The sequence below is a fragment of the Physella acuta genome, unplaced genomic scaffold, assembly GCF_028476545.2.
Source record: "Physella acuta isolate Inbredline_101_S28 unplaced genomic scaffold, ASM2847654v3 ptg001283l, whole genome shotgun sequence".
NCBI lineage: Eukaryota > Metazoa > Mollusca > Gastropoda > Physidae > Physella > Physella acuta.
In genome coordinates, this window is record NW_026732798.1 from 570,674 (window position 1) to 583,435 (window position 12,762).

Here is a 12,762-nt window from a genome sequence, read left to right on the forward strand (position 1 = left end):
GTTTTTGGAGTTCGGATTTTTTTCGTTTATTTATTAAAAAGGGCCCTAAAATGACCACTTTTAAAATTGGACAGCCCTTTTTTTCGAATAATTAATTTAAAAAAGGGTTATGTTTCGATGTAAACAAAGGCCCAAGTCAACACGTGTCAAACCACATGAAGGCACCAGAATCCAGATCGACGATCTTGGTCACACGAGTAGTTTTCGTACGTTCTCGTGAACTAAATAGCAGATTCTTGACAACAAATTGGAAAACCCTAGAGGAATGGCTTTTGAAGATTATTAAATAAAAATCAGTGTATTGGGTAGGCCTACATAGTACATGTGTTGATTCTTAAGTTGTCTATAATTTACCTAGTATGGCATGCTGAAACAATGGCCTTAGGACGCCGTGCAGTGTGTAGTATTCGCTAAATGTAAATTAATCAGATCGAACTCAAACTGTTAAATTGGTTGAATGTAAAAAGCATACTACTTACAAATTACTTTTGAATATTCACATCACACAAAATAAACCCAAAGAAAGCACAAAATAAAATCCTTTAGAAAATTGAAATTTGGAAACCACGTTTGCCAACCAGTGTAGACTAGAGGTCATTCTTTAGCCAACACATGTGTATTGTCAAGAAATTTTGTTTCTGATGGTACACGACATTTAGATCAACATATGAATTATCAAACTAACTGAATTCCAACATCATATCAATCTAATCCCAATATTGTAACAATTTGAAGCACAATGATCTGATGAATAAATCCCACTCTATGTAAGTGTCGCAGCTTTAATCCTGGATACAACCGTAGTGTGTAATTGTGTTTTGAGTAAATTTGCATGAGATACAACATCGACCTAGACTTTCCTGATGTTGTGTATGGCTCCAAAGTTAAATGCTGAGAGTAAGGGAGGGGAATTTAACACCAGAATAGATTTTTTCTAGCCGGAAAAAAAAATACACATGTGCAATGGAGAGAAACTACCCCCTTCGTTCACAGCGATGCCTTTGATGGTACTGCTCACGCGTGTGTTTACTAACAAACCGCAGAACCCTATTTCTAGCGCAGCTATTAAGGTCACTGTGCATGCGCAGAAAAATTGAGTTTCATATTTTCTGCCATAACATCTTTTTCCGAGTAGTCACTTCGTAAAAATTAACCCACTAGATTATGTCTCAGTCATAGCATCGAGCCATTTAAAAACTAACATGTTTTTCAAAAATCATTTTCTGGGCTACTAATTAGTTTTGATAATTAAAGTTGGTATCAAATTAAAGATAATTGTCATTTTCAACAATAATGAAGTTTAAAATCTTTGGCAACTCTACATTGGTGTCTAAACTTGTGTGAACTCACAGTGACCCAGAGTACTTGTTTGATATTGCTTAGTTGTAAGAAAAATAGATGTTGTGTCATATCTCATGCTTTATTACACATGCCCATTGGTGTCTAAACCAATGAAACCTCACCACTGTGTTGTTGATGAGGGTTGGGAATCATACAGGCAGGTTTTTATTGCAGACAAAAGCTACTCAGATGTGAGCATAAATAGTACAAATAGATTATTTATTAACAGAGATTACATTAGTTTATGTTGGTAACAAAAAAGTTTCATGTGAATCTATTGTTTTAATAATTTAAACTTGGCGGGTGGGGAGGGTAAGGCATCTCTAGAAAAGTTTTTTAAAGTATTAGCTTAATTGCCTTAAATAAATGTCATTATACTGTAATTAAAATGAGAATACAAATATTGCACCATTTTGTAAATTAGTCTCTAAATCATTATGTGTATAATGTGTGGAATTTTCCATAAAATTCTCTGGAAAAAGTCTGGAATTTCATTTTTGAAAAGTTGCACAAACCCTGAAAGCATTGATTGCTGTACAGGTGATCTTCTGAAAACTCCACTTTCTAGGAATTTGTGCTCAAAACTTTGTCGATTGAATTTTCAATAAAATTAAACTTCTTTAAGCCACATCTTCTAGTTGACTTGACTTAAATTCTCAAATTGTTTTAGCCTTTTTAAAAAAGTTACCAAAAATTATCAACTGTCAGGTTTTTATCACCATATTTATTTTAATACCATCAGACATTTAAAATTTTTTTATTAAACCTCTGGACTGATTTCAAGACTATTCTCATTGGTGTCCATTGGCTAGAATCTAAATGTAATTCTAGGAAGTCTATTTAAGTAGGACCCTAATTACTAATCTTACTTTATACTTAGATCTAAGAAAATCTTATAGTTAACTGTAAACTAGTTAGTTACTAGGTGATCTTATTATTATTAGTCTCTAGCAGTATGTAAATAGCAGGACATATGATTATAAACGTGCGGCGTCAATTCGGCCAATGACGAAACGGCCCCGTCAAAACGACCCCGACAAAACGACCCCGTCAAAACGACCCCGTCAAATCGGCCCCGTCAAAAGGGCCAGCGACATATGGACCCCGTCATATAGGCCCCCGACAAATAGGCTCCCGTTATATAGGCTCCCGACAAAAGGGCTCCAGTCAATAAGGCTCCTGACAAATAGGCTCCCGTCATTTTGGCTCCCGACATATAGTCTCCCGTCATTTAGTTTTTCCCACAAAAAGGCCCCCGTCATTACGACTCCCGACAAATAGGCTCCCGCCATTTAGTTTCTCCACAACACGGCCCCCGTCATTACGACTCCCGACAAATAGGCTAGCGTCATTTTGGCTCCCAAAAAAAAGGCTCCTGTCAATTTGGCTCCAGACAAAAGGACCACTAACACAGTGGCGTAGCTACCGTAAAGCTAGCGTAAGCAAGGCATGGGGGCCCAAGGCACATAGTGGCCCTTTTCCCTCATAAAAAATTAAAACTTCTACAATGGAATTTTAATATTTGTTACATATAAATAATTTTAAAAAAGAAAAAGGTTAAAAGTTCCAAAAAGCCCCCCCCCCCCCCCCCCCCCCCCCACCGTTTTAGCAGTGGGATTCAGTGTTTGTGGGTCAAACATAGCCCAATCGTTATGATAACACTACAGGCGATATCACGTTGTCGTGCAAGACATTGAGAGAATCAGCCTATAAATAAACTTTTTAGCAGTAGTAGGCAAGCATAATAATATAGTATAAATACAAAATCAGGACATATAAAATACAAAATGTTGCCTTCAGAATATTTATATATTAAAAAATATCCATCGTAAGTAGAAGTTAATCTCTTCGTTTAACTCCTCTGTAGCCTAACGTAGAGGCGTAGCGAAGGCGAGGCGGGGGGTGCGGACCGCAACGGGTGACACCATTTAGGGGGGCGGGGGGGGTGACACCAAAGGCAAAAAATTGTAAAATTTATAGAATGAAATGCCATTTTCCAGATCCATTAGTTAAAGTTAAATAGTCTTCTAAGTACAAATCGAAAATTATATCAAGAGGGGGGGGGGGGGTGACACCACGACGTAAACTATAAAGAAAACAATGCTACATCCAACTGTATTATAAACAGACTGTAGATAAACATCGTTACTATTAAGTCAGCAGTGATTAAAGCTTAAACACGTACGTGTACCAGTATGTGGCATATATATAAATTTTAGGCCTATGTAGGCCGACACACATACACACACACACACACACACGAAGGGGCCCACTGATAATTTTTGCATAGGGGCCCAAAAATTCTAGCTACGCCACTGCACTGACAATACCGTTTCTGTAGAGACTAAGTCTCCCGGCAAAGCGGTCTCATTGAATATGACATCTGCCAGTGGGACCCCTTCATCAATATTCTTTAGAGTTAGCTTATCCAACACTCTTATGTAATACAACGTATGCATCTCTTGTTCGGCAGGCCTTATTTTTATATTAGTTTATCTATTATAAAATATAGTATGTTTTAGTTTAAGGGTCATCTATCTATGACATCCATAATTGAGTCGGTTATAGGCTGTTCCAACTCATTGTGTGGGGAGAAGGGTCCACGCTGTACCTTCCTATCTGCAATATGCTTGTACAGGGGCGTAGCGAGGGGAGGGGCGGGGGTGCGGACCGCACCGGGTGACACCATTTAGGGGGGTGACACAAAGGCGAAAAATCGCAAAATATATAGAGAAAAAGTTGAGGGGGTGGGGGTGCAAATTGAAAGTTTGGGGGGGGGGGGGTGCAAATCGAAAACTTGAAAGTTTGTCCCCGGGAAGGGGCGCAACGCCTCTGGGGGGGGGGTGACACCATTAAGTGCCGCACCGGGTGACACCCGACCTCGCTACGCCACTGTTCTTGTAGGTTATCAAAACAAAATGCTGTTATCATGTTAACATCATGTATATCATACATTTACACTTCTGTGCTCGCTTTTAAGCAACAGATCTTTTCTGTTGTAAATTAAACATTATCAAAACTTTAGAATTGGTGGAATTTAGCTGTTAAGGGCTCGATTTGTTTGTGAATTAATGTTGGTTCATGAAAAAATCATTTCATTCGGGCATTAAAAAGAGGTTATGGTGGTATTGGAGGTAGGACACAATGGTTACTTTTATGCCAATAGTGGTCATATCATTCATTTTTCTGGAGCCAATATGTCGGGAGTCATTTTGTCAAAAGCCAATATGTTGGGAGCCCAATTGCCGGGAGCCAATATGTCGGGAGCCCATTTGTCGGTAGCCAAAATGTCGTGAGCCCATTTGCCGGGAGCCCATTTGTCTTGAGCCCTTATGTCGGGAGCCAATATGTCGGAAGCCGCTTTGTCAGGAGCCAATATGTCCTGAGCCTATTTGTCAGGGGTTAATATGTCGGGAGTCCATTTGTCGGGAGCCTAAATGTCGGGAGCCCATTTGTCGGGAGCCTATATGTCGCAAGTCAATATGACGGGAGCCCATTTGACGGGAGCCAATAAGTCGGGGCCCTTTTGACGGGGCTATTTTGACGGGGTCGGTTTGTCGGGAGTCGATTTGACGGGGTCGTATTAACGGGGCCGTTTTGACGGGGCCGATTTGTCCCGGGCCGTTTTGACAGGGCACCGATTATAAAGTATAGTATAATGTTATTGGATGTTATCTGTATCAGTGTTTCTTCCAGGCATCTCTTCAAGGCCCCCCCCCCCCCCTGAAAATTTCTACCATTTAACTACCTTTTAATACCATCCAACTGTTTTGTTATTACTGGACAAAATCTTTAGGTATTTGTTCTTCAGTAAGCTCACATGTTCACAGTGATTAATAACTTTATAACTTGTATAAGTGTTTGATTCAGATTCAACTCAGGTTTATTAAACACATATCCCTAATGCAGCTACTTGATAAACGACTGCCACACTTAGACGGAGGCTTGTTATTTGATCTAGATCTATGACCTAGACAAAACTACCTTCTAACCCAATGGCATAGATGAGACAAAAAAATGTGCTGTCTTCTTTAGCAAGTTGGGTTTAGGAGACAAGTTAAAGTGATCACCCAGACATTTCCTTTCTCTCTGATGTGGTCATTACAGTATTTACTAAGTATTTACAGGCTCAAGCATTTTAGCCTGGCAGAATAGAACAAGGTTAAGAATCCAGCTTTTCTCTCACCCATTTCACCAAATATGGAGAAAATGACATGTTACTCTTCATTTAAAACTATTAAAAAGATTTTTGTGTTCCATTTTTAAAAAAGACATTGGATAACTCATTATTTGTCTCACCATTTTTAATTGTAAACTTGTTTTATTTTGTTGTTGTAAAAATAGGAAATATATAAATTAAAATCAGTGTTGAAATAAATGTATGCTACCACCTCAACACAATATTGAAAAATGACAAACCACCATCCCATCCTCTGTGATCTATGTAATATGTGCTATCCCTAAGAACTAATGAACTTAACTCATTATGCCTCTTGTAAACATTTTGCATCAAAGTGGTACAAAAGTTTTACTTATTTATAAAGAATTAACTTGTTTTTTAGGTTATGAACTATAAACTTGATTGCAAACATCAACCATACACTGTTGTAGATGGTAGCAGAGCTCTAACTGAAACATTAATAATATAGACAATGTGACTTTTAGCCTAAATTAAATGATAACTCAGGTCATAATGTCAGACATTTTTCTGAGCTTAACACAAGCCTTAAAAACACTAATGGTAAAATAATTAAATACAATACATCAGCAATGTCAACACATGGGTGTGGCTATCAAATAACTAGGAAGATAAGAATAGTAGTAAACTTAATTTTTTATCCATCCATGTCTATCACTTCCTCATGTGCCCGTTGGGTATGAATGGGGGAAAATGATTTACGAAATTATGGGATGTGATGAATAATTATTTGAGTGAAAATGTTGGTGTGGTTTTGTGATGACTGAATTTACCACTGACCAGTTGATTAAATAATTTACATTTTTTTTTAGTTTTGTTTGAAATAAATGTTCTGTTCTTTGTAAGTGTGACATATTGTCTGTTACATGGAAGCGTTTGTAACAATTAGTCTTGTGGAGATAAAGCAACATGAGCACACTGAACAGTATTGCAGATATCTGTTCCAACACGAAAAAACTTTCATTGTGGGGGGGGGGGGGGGGGGGGGAGACAATATAAGTCGTTGTCCCCGGTCCGTCCCCCGCTCCTAACCCTATACCAACACTACTGCTGATATACATGAAAACATGCATCTGAAAGTGAAAAAAGTGAGAAAGACATCTGTCTAAAGAGGAGGGGGCGACATAGCTATCTCTCTCTATATTTTAATTGAAAATTCTTGAATGCTGGGGGCTTACCCCCTCCCCAGTTTGACACCTTTTTACGCCACTGGTGTATTTTAAAGGCCTATTTATTTATTTTTTTAAATTTAAGTTTCTGTTTCATGTTGATATCTAAAGGTTGTTTTTGCAACTTCTCTCACTCAAGGTTACTTGCTGTTTACCTTGTCATAGCACACTTCTGTTTTCAAGAATTAATAGCCACTGACATGGGTGGTTATTTTTAACCTGCCATCTGCCAGCTCATCTGAGCTTCTAGTTGTATTAAACTTGGTGTACTATCATCATGTCATGTAGATAAATTAAACTACTCGAATTATTAATTGTGGATATTCCCAATCTTTTGCCATAATTTGTTTTCCCGATTTGTTACCTTTATAATCTTAGTAGATACTATTTTTATCCTGCGTGTGGACATCTACCTTAAACCTACGGAAGGCCTACATCCCCAGTCGGCTTTTTCAAATTATATTAAAACTGCATGTCATTTGTTTGGTGTAGTGGGGTGGGGTTGCATAGGCACTATTTTTTGTTGCCTTAATAAAAATTAAAGCACTATAGACCATCGGCGACTTAGTAAAGAATGTTCAAATAATTTAAGCCGAGAGTTTGTCACCTTGACCCTTCTCCAATCGATGGCACTATCGATCGATTGCTGGGGTAAAATTTATAAACCAAACATACTGAGGTTTATTGATGTGCTGTTGAGGGATACGGCTGTCTTAGTGTGACTACACACTGGAAGATAGCATACCAATAAACAACACAACTCTATGTCTCTATTCCGTGAGTTGGTTAATTTGACGTGGCATTATGTATAGTTTATAGTAGTGTGTAGGCGTTACACTTAAAGTTAAAGTAACAAAAAAAAAAAAAACAACCCGTTAGTGTTTTGATGACCTTGTTGACAATGTTTTCAAATGTTTTTATTGGTGATTATTGGAAACGTGTATTTATCTTTTTTTCTGGATAGCTTATCAGTAATAGTATGAATACCACCACAGCCTAATAAGCTGAATTGACCCCCAACTCTACCCGTAACAATACAGCCTTCTTATGCCTGAGTGCTAGTGCTGTGGGTAAACAAAGACCCACTTAGATTTATTACACTGGCAGTCTGTAAGCTCAGAAATGTTCATTTGTTACATTTTACTTTAACTGGGCTGTTGTCTAGAGGCTGTTTTTTTTTAAAATGTTGTTTAATATTATTATTATAAAAATTGTAGCCGATATGTTGTATTGTCTACAATTTCAGCCTCATAAATGTGTTCAGACTGCGTGTACAACCTAAACCATAAACCTTAGTGATGAGTGGTTAGTGTTTCAGTGTTTTAACATCATTGCTGTCCAAAGAATCGTGTCCCGAAATGTTGTACTATATTGACGTGGACATGGGAAGACACCCCCCCCCCAGTCCACACGCGTCCACAAAAGTCGATTTTTTTCCCCGATTCCCCCCCCCCCCCCCTTTCTCGTGTGGACGTCATAAATGGATCTTCTTCTTCTTCTTCTTCGTTCTTAATTTTTGAATATGGTGGAGGATTTAGACAACAAGTCCAACTTCGTGGACAAACCGGACTGTGGTTTCCAGTTTGTCAGGTGTCCCATATAATTTTTCCCTGAGTGGGGTGGGCTGGGGCCAGTGTCTGCCTCTTGCCTGGCTATACAGAGAACATTCCTGGAGTACGTGCTCTGTGTTTTCCGGGGCCTTGCCACAAGGGCACATTTCGCTACACCCAACCTTCAGCTGCGTGGGCGTGGCTGATGACTAAGTTATCCGTTTCTTAAAACCTCTAACTCCTCTTGTGTAATATCCCGAACAATTTTTTTTTTCAGTTTGTGCCACATTTTCAGGTCTTTGTTATCCATCCATCTGTACAACACTTTAAAATTTTCAGCATACGGCAACATATCTTTAGCATGACGTGTATGGCCTTGTCTTTCATTTTTTTTCAACACGGATCTGGCAGGTTTAATAAAGAAGTCATCCATTTCAACCTTTTCAATTGTCGATTTCCTGAACATCCCCATAGCATGAACTAGTTAATATATGCTGGTGGGAGTATTCATTGTTATTCCTTTCATTCAGCTCTCTAGTTCCCCGCCCCTCTAAAGTAAAGCATTTATTTTTTTCTTTACAACTTGCGCAACCGCAAGACCCCAGCTACATTCAGCTGTCGCACTAATACAGGGGTCTCCAAACTGCGGCCCGCTATGTCCTCTCATCCGGCCCGCGGGGATCTTTTTGTCCACGGAAAAAAGTTTGTTGGCGATGACTGAAGAACTTTCTCCAGAAAAATCAAAAACATGTCTGGAAGAAACTGGCCCCCGAACTGAAACTTGATAGTTAATGCGGCCCTCGGACTGAAAAGTTTGGAGACCCCCTGCACTAGTCGACCCCAGTGGCAGGTGGCTAACTCTGTCACACGAGATTATTTTTATCGCCTTAGCCTCTTGTTTCTCGGGAAACGCCCACGTTTCTTAGAAATCTTTAATTTTAAGAAATCTGGCCTACGTAATCAATAGCTCCCGGTTTACACTATCTCTTTAAAAAAAAAAACAATTCATGCAGTTGTAGAATTATTGAATGGAAATCTGATAAAAAATTTCTCTCATACTGTAAAATCGAAGGTTATGTAAACTTTAGTTATATAAATTGATGTGTGTAGCCTAATGTAGGAATAAGAGCTGCACATACATTCTATTTATAATTAATGTCTTACTGATACTGAACTCGTGCTTCAAAACGATGTTTCTATTAATTCGTGTTAATCTTGAAAACGTATATATTAAAGTAGATGATACTAAATCATCATATAATGACAGTTACCCGCCGACGCACTTATACATTAAAGTAGATCATATAATAGCAACATAATGACCAGTGTTTCTTCCAGACGGTCTACATTTCCCGGAGACTTTCTTCGGGGGGGGGGGGGCTCCGCCCAGAGGCGTAGCGACCCTTCCCGGCGCCCGGGGACGAACTTTCGATTTGCACACCCCCCCCCCTCAGACTTTCGATTTGCACCCACCCCCTTAAACTTTCGATTTGCACCCCCCTCCCTCAGACTTTCGATTTGCACCCCCCCCCCCCCCCCCTCAGACTTTCGATTTGCACCCCCTTTCAGACTTTCAATTTGTTTTCCAACCCATTTTGGCGCCCCCTAAGGTCGGCGCCAGGGGACATATGTCGTCGTCGTCCCCCCCCCCCCCCCCCCCCCCGTCCCCCCGTCCCGTCGCGTCCCCCGAAAAGATGCCTGGAGGAAACTCTGATAATGACAGTTTATCGTCGAGATGATTTGCCGTGAGGTAGGCTACTTGATGATTGCACGCGAGGCCCATATGGCACTGCGCCGACGCTATCGATTAGCCATACCCACATAATTATTACAGCTGGTATCGCATGTAACTATTGTAACGATACTTTAACCTATTGGTTGCAGCTAGGGTAACACTGACGTTGAAGATTAGTGGTAGGTTTAGGCTGGTGTACCGTTGTAGTCGTTACTGGTTAGGCTATACGAATACATTGTCGAGAATGTAGATACAATAATAGCATGTGTTGTATGTATAGTATTATATAGGCATGACACAATGCTGTATCATCTTGTATGATAGGAATAAACTGATCTGAAACAAGACTAAACAATAAGTTGTGTCTGTTGAATGGCGGTGTGGAGGATATGGGAGCATTTTTTTCTTTGTATAATAGCCTCTCTGTATAGCCATTCACAGTAAAGCCCTCTTAACATTTTAATCATTAATTTTGGCACGTCAAACATACGCCCGGCCTATTGTTAGTTCTGGATTCGATGAGGGGGGGGGGGGGGGGCTCTGTTAAGGGGTTAGGTATTTTCCCGCCTTCCCTGGCTGATCCAATTTTTGTGTGAACACGGATCCTTTTCCGTTTGAATCTGTTAGCGGATGTAAAACACATTCTTGACTCTCCACCCCCCCCCCCCCCCCTATAAAATATTTTTTCTCCTGTCTGTTTTATCTGTGTCCTACAATGATTTTCCAAAGCGATGACAAATGCTGGTGTAGTTATACTTTCAGCTGAATAACTTTAAACTAAGCCATTCACCCAATAGCGACATTCACGATGTACATTCACATGCTTATGTTGGCCATGTTCTCATAGTGGTGACATATGAGGTCTCCAACAGTTAATAGTAGCGGCCTGTACATAGAAGAGACATGCGTTTATTGGAGTTCTACACCATTTAACAATAGCGACATGTACACAGTGGTGACACATGCGTATGTTGGCTATGTACATAGTGGTGACACACGCATATGTTGTTGATATACACAGTGGTGACACATATGTTGGTGATATAGACAGTGGTGACATATGCATATGTTGGCTATGTAGACAGTGGTGACATGCATGTTGGTGATGTAGACAGTGGTGACACACGTTTATGTTGGTTATGTAAACAGTGGTGACACGCATATGTTGGCTATGTACACAGTGGTGACACACGTTTATGTTGTTGATGTAGACAGTGGTGACACGCATAAGTTGTTGATGTAGACAGTAGTGACACGCATATGTTGGTTATGTAGACAGTGGCGACACGCATATGTTGGAAATGTAGACAGTGGTGACACACGCATATATTGGTGATATAGACAGTGGTGACACATATGTTTGTGATATAGACAGTGGTGATACATGCATATGTTGGCTATGTATACAGTGGTGACACATGCATATGTTGGTGATGTAGACAGTGGTGACACACGTTTATGTTGGTTATGTAAACAGTGGTGACACGCATATGTTGGCTATGTACACAGTGATGACACGTTTATGTTGCTGATGTAGACAGTGGTGACACGCATAAGTTGTTGATGTAGACAGTAGTGACACCCATATGTTGGTTATGTAGATAGTGGCGACACGCATATGTTGGAAATGTAGACAGGGGTGACACGCATAAGTTGTTGATGTAGACAGTGGTGACACACATGTTGGTGATGTACACAATGGTGACACACGCTTATGTTGGTGATGTAGACAGCGGTGACACACATGTTGGTGATGTACACAATGGTGACACGCATATGTTGGTGATGTACACAATGGTGACACACGCATATGTTGGTGATGTAGACAGTGGTGACACGCATATGTTGGTGATGTAGACAGTAGTGACACGCATATGTTGGTGATGTAGACAGTGGTGACACGCATATGTTGGTGATGTAGACAGTGGTGACACGCATATGTTGGTTATGTAGGCAATGTGGTGATACACATATGTTAGTGATGTACACAGTGGTGACACACGCATATGTTGGCTAGGTAGACAATGGCGACACGCATATGTTGAAGGTCTCGTGTCATCCATAGCCCCCCCCCCCCCCCCCCTTTAAAACATGATCCGGTGGTGGAAGCCTAGTACTAGTCCTGTTTGAAACGATTACAGCTGCCACTTGACAGAGCTATGAATCACTGCAAACAGGAAACTTAAAACTTTACAGTCAAGAGATAACATGGCGTCTGGTCATAACCTCGGATCTTGTATGTCCTGTTGATTACCAGTAGAATCAACCAGCCGTATGTTGTTTTTTTTTAATCGTGAGGGAGTTATAGTTTCGTTGAGGTTGCATTGACAGTTATCTGTATGATCGCCCGGCTATGCAGTGCAAAGATCTAGTACATTGATTTGATACAGCTGGCTGGTAAGTCTATGCAGTAGGCTACATTGGTTGCATTTGCATTAGGTCTAGATAATTAAAATAGGTTGGCTCAGTAATCAGTTGGCCACACAATTGGCTCGTTTTTTTTTTCTAATCTAGGTAGTTATATAACCGGTTGTACAGCTTTTCTGCTAAAATAACCGGATTGTTGGATAACCGGCAGTTTGCAGAGAAGTCTGGTTATGGGCCAATAACCGGATGATGTGATCGTAGGTCGGTTGGATAACTACTGGTCGGTTATTGAATCTTTTGATTGCACGCCATATTAGTTAGGCCCAAGGGCGACCGGTTCGGTTGTGGAGCATATCAAAATCAGCATAAATCAGGCTAGTTACAAAATAGCGTTTTTTTCTG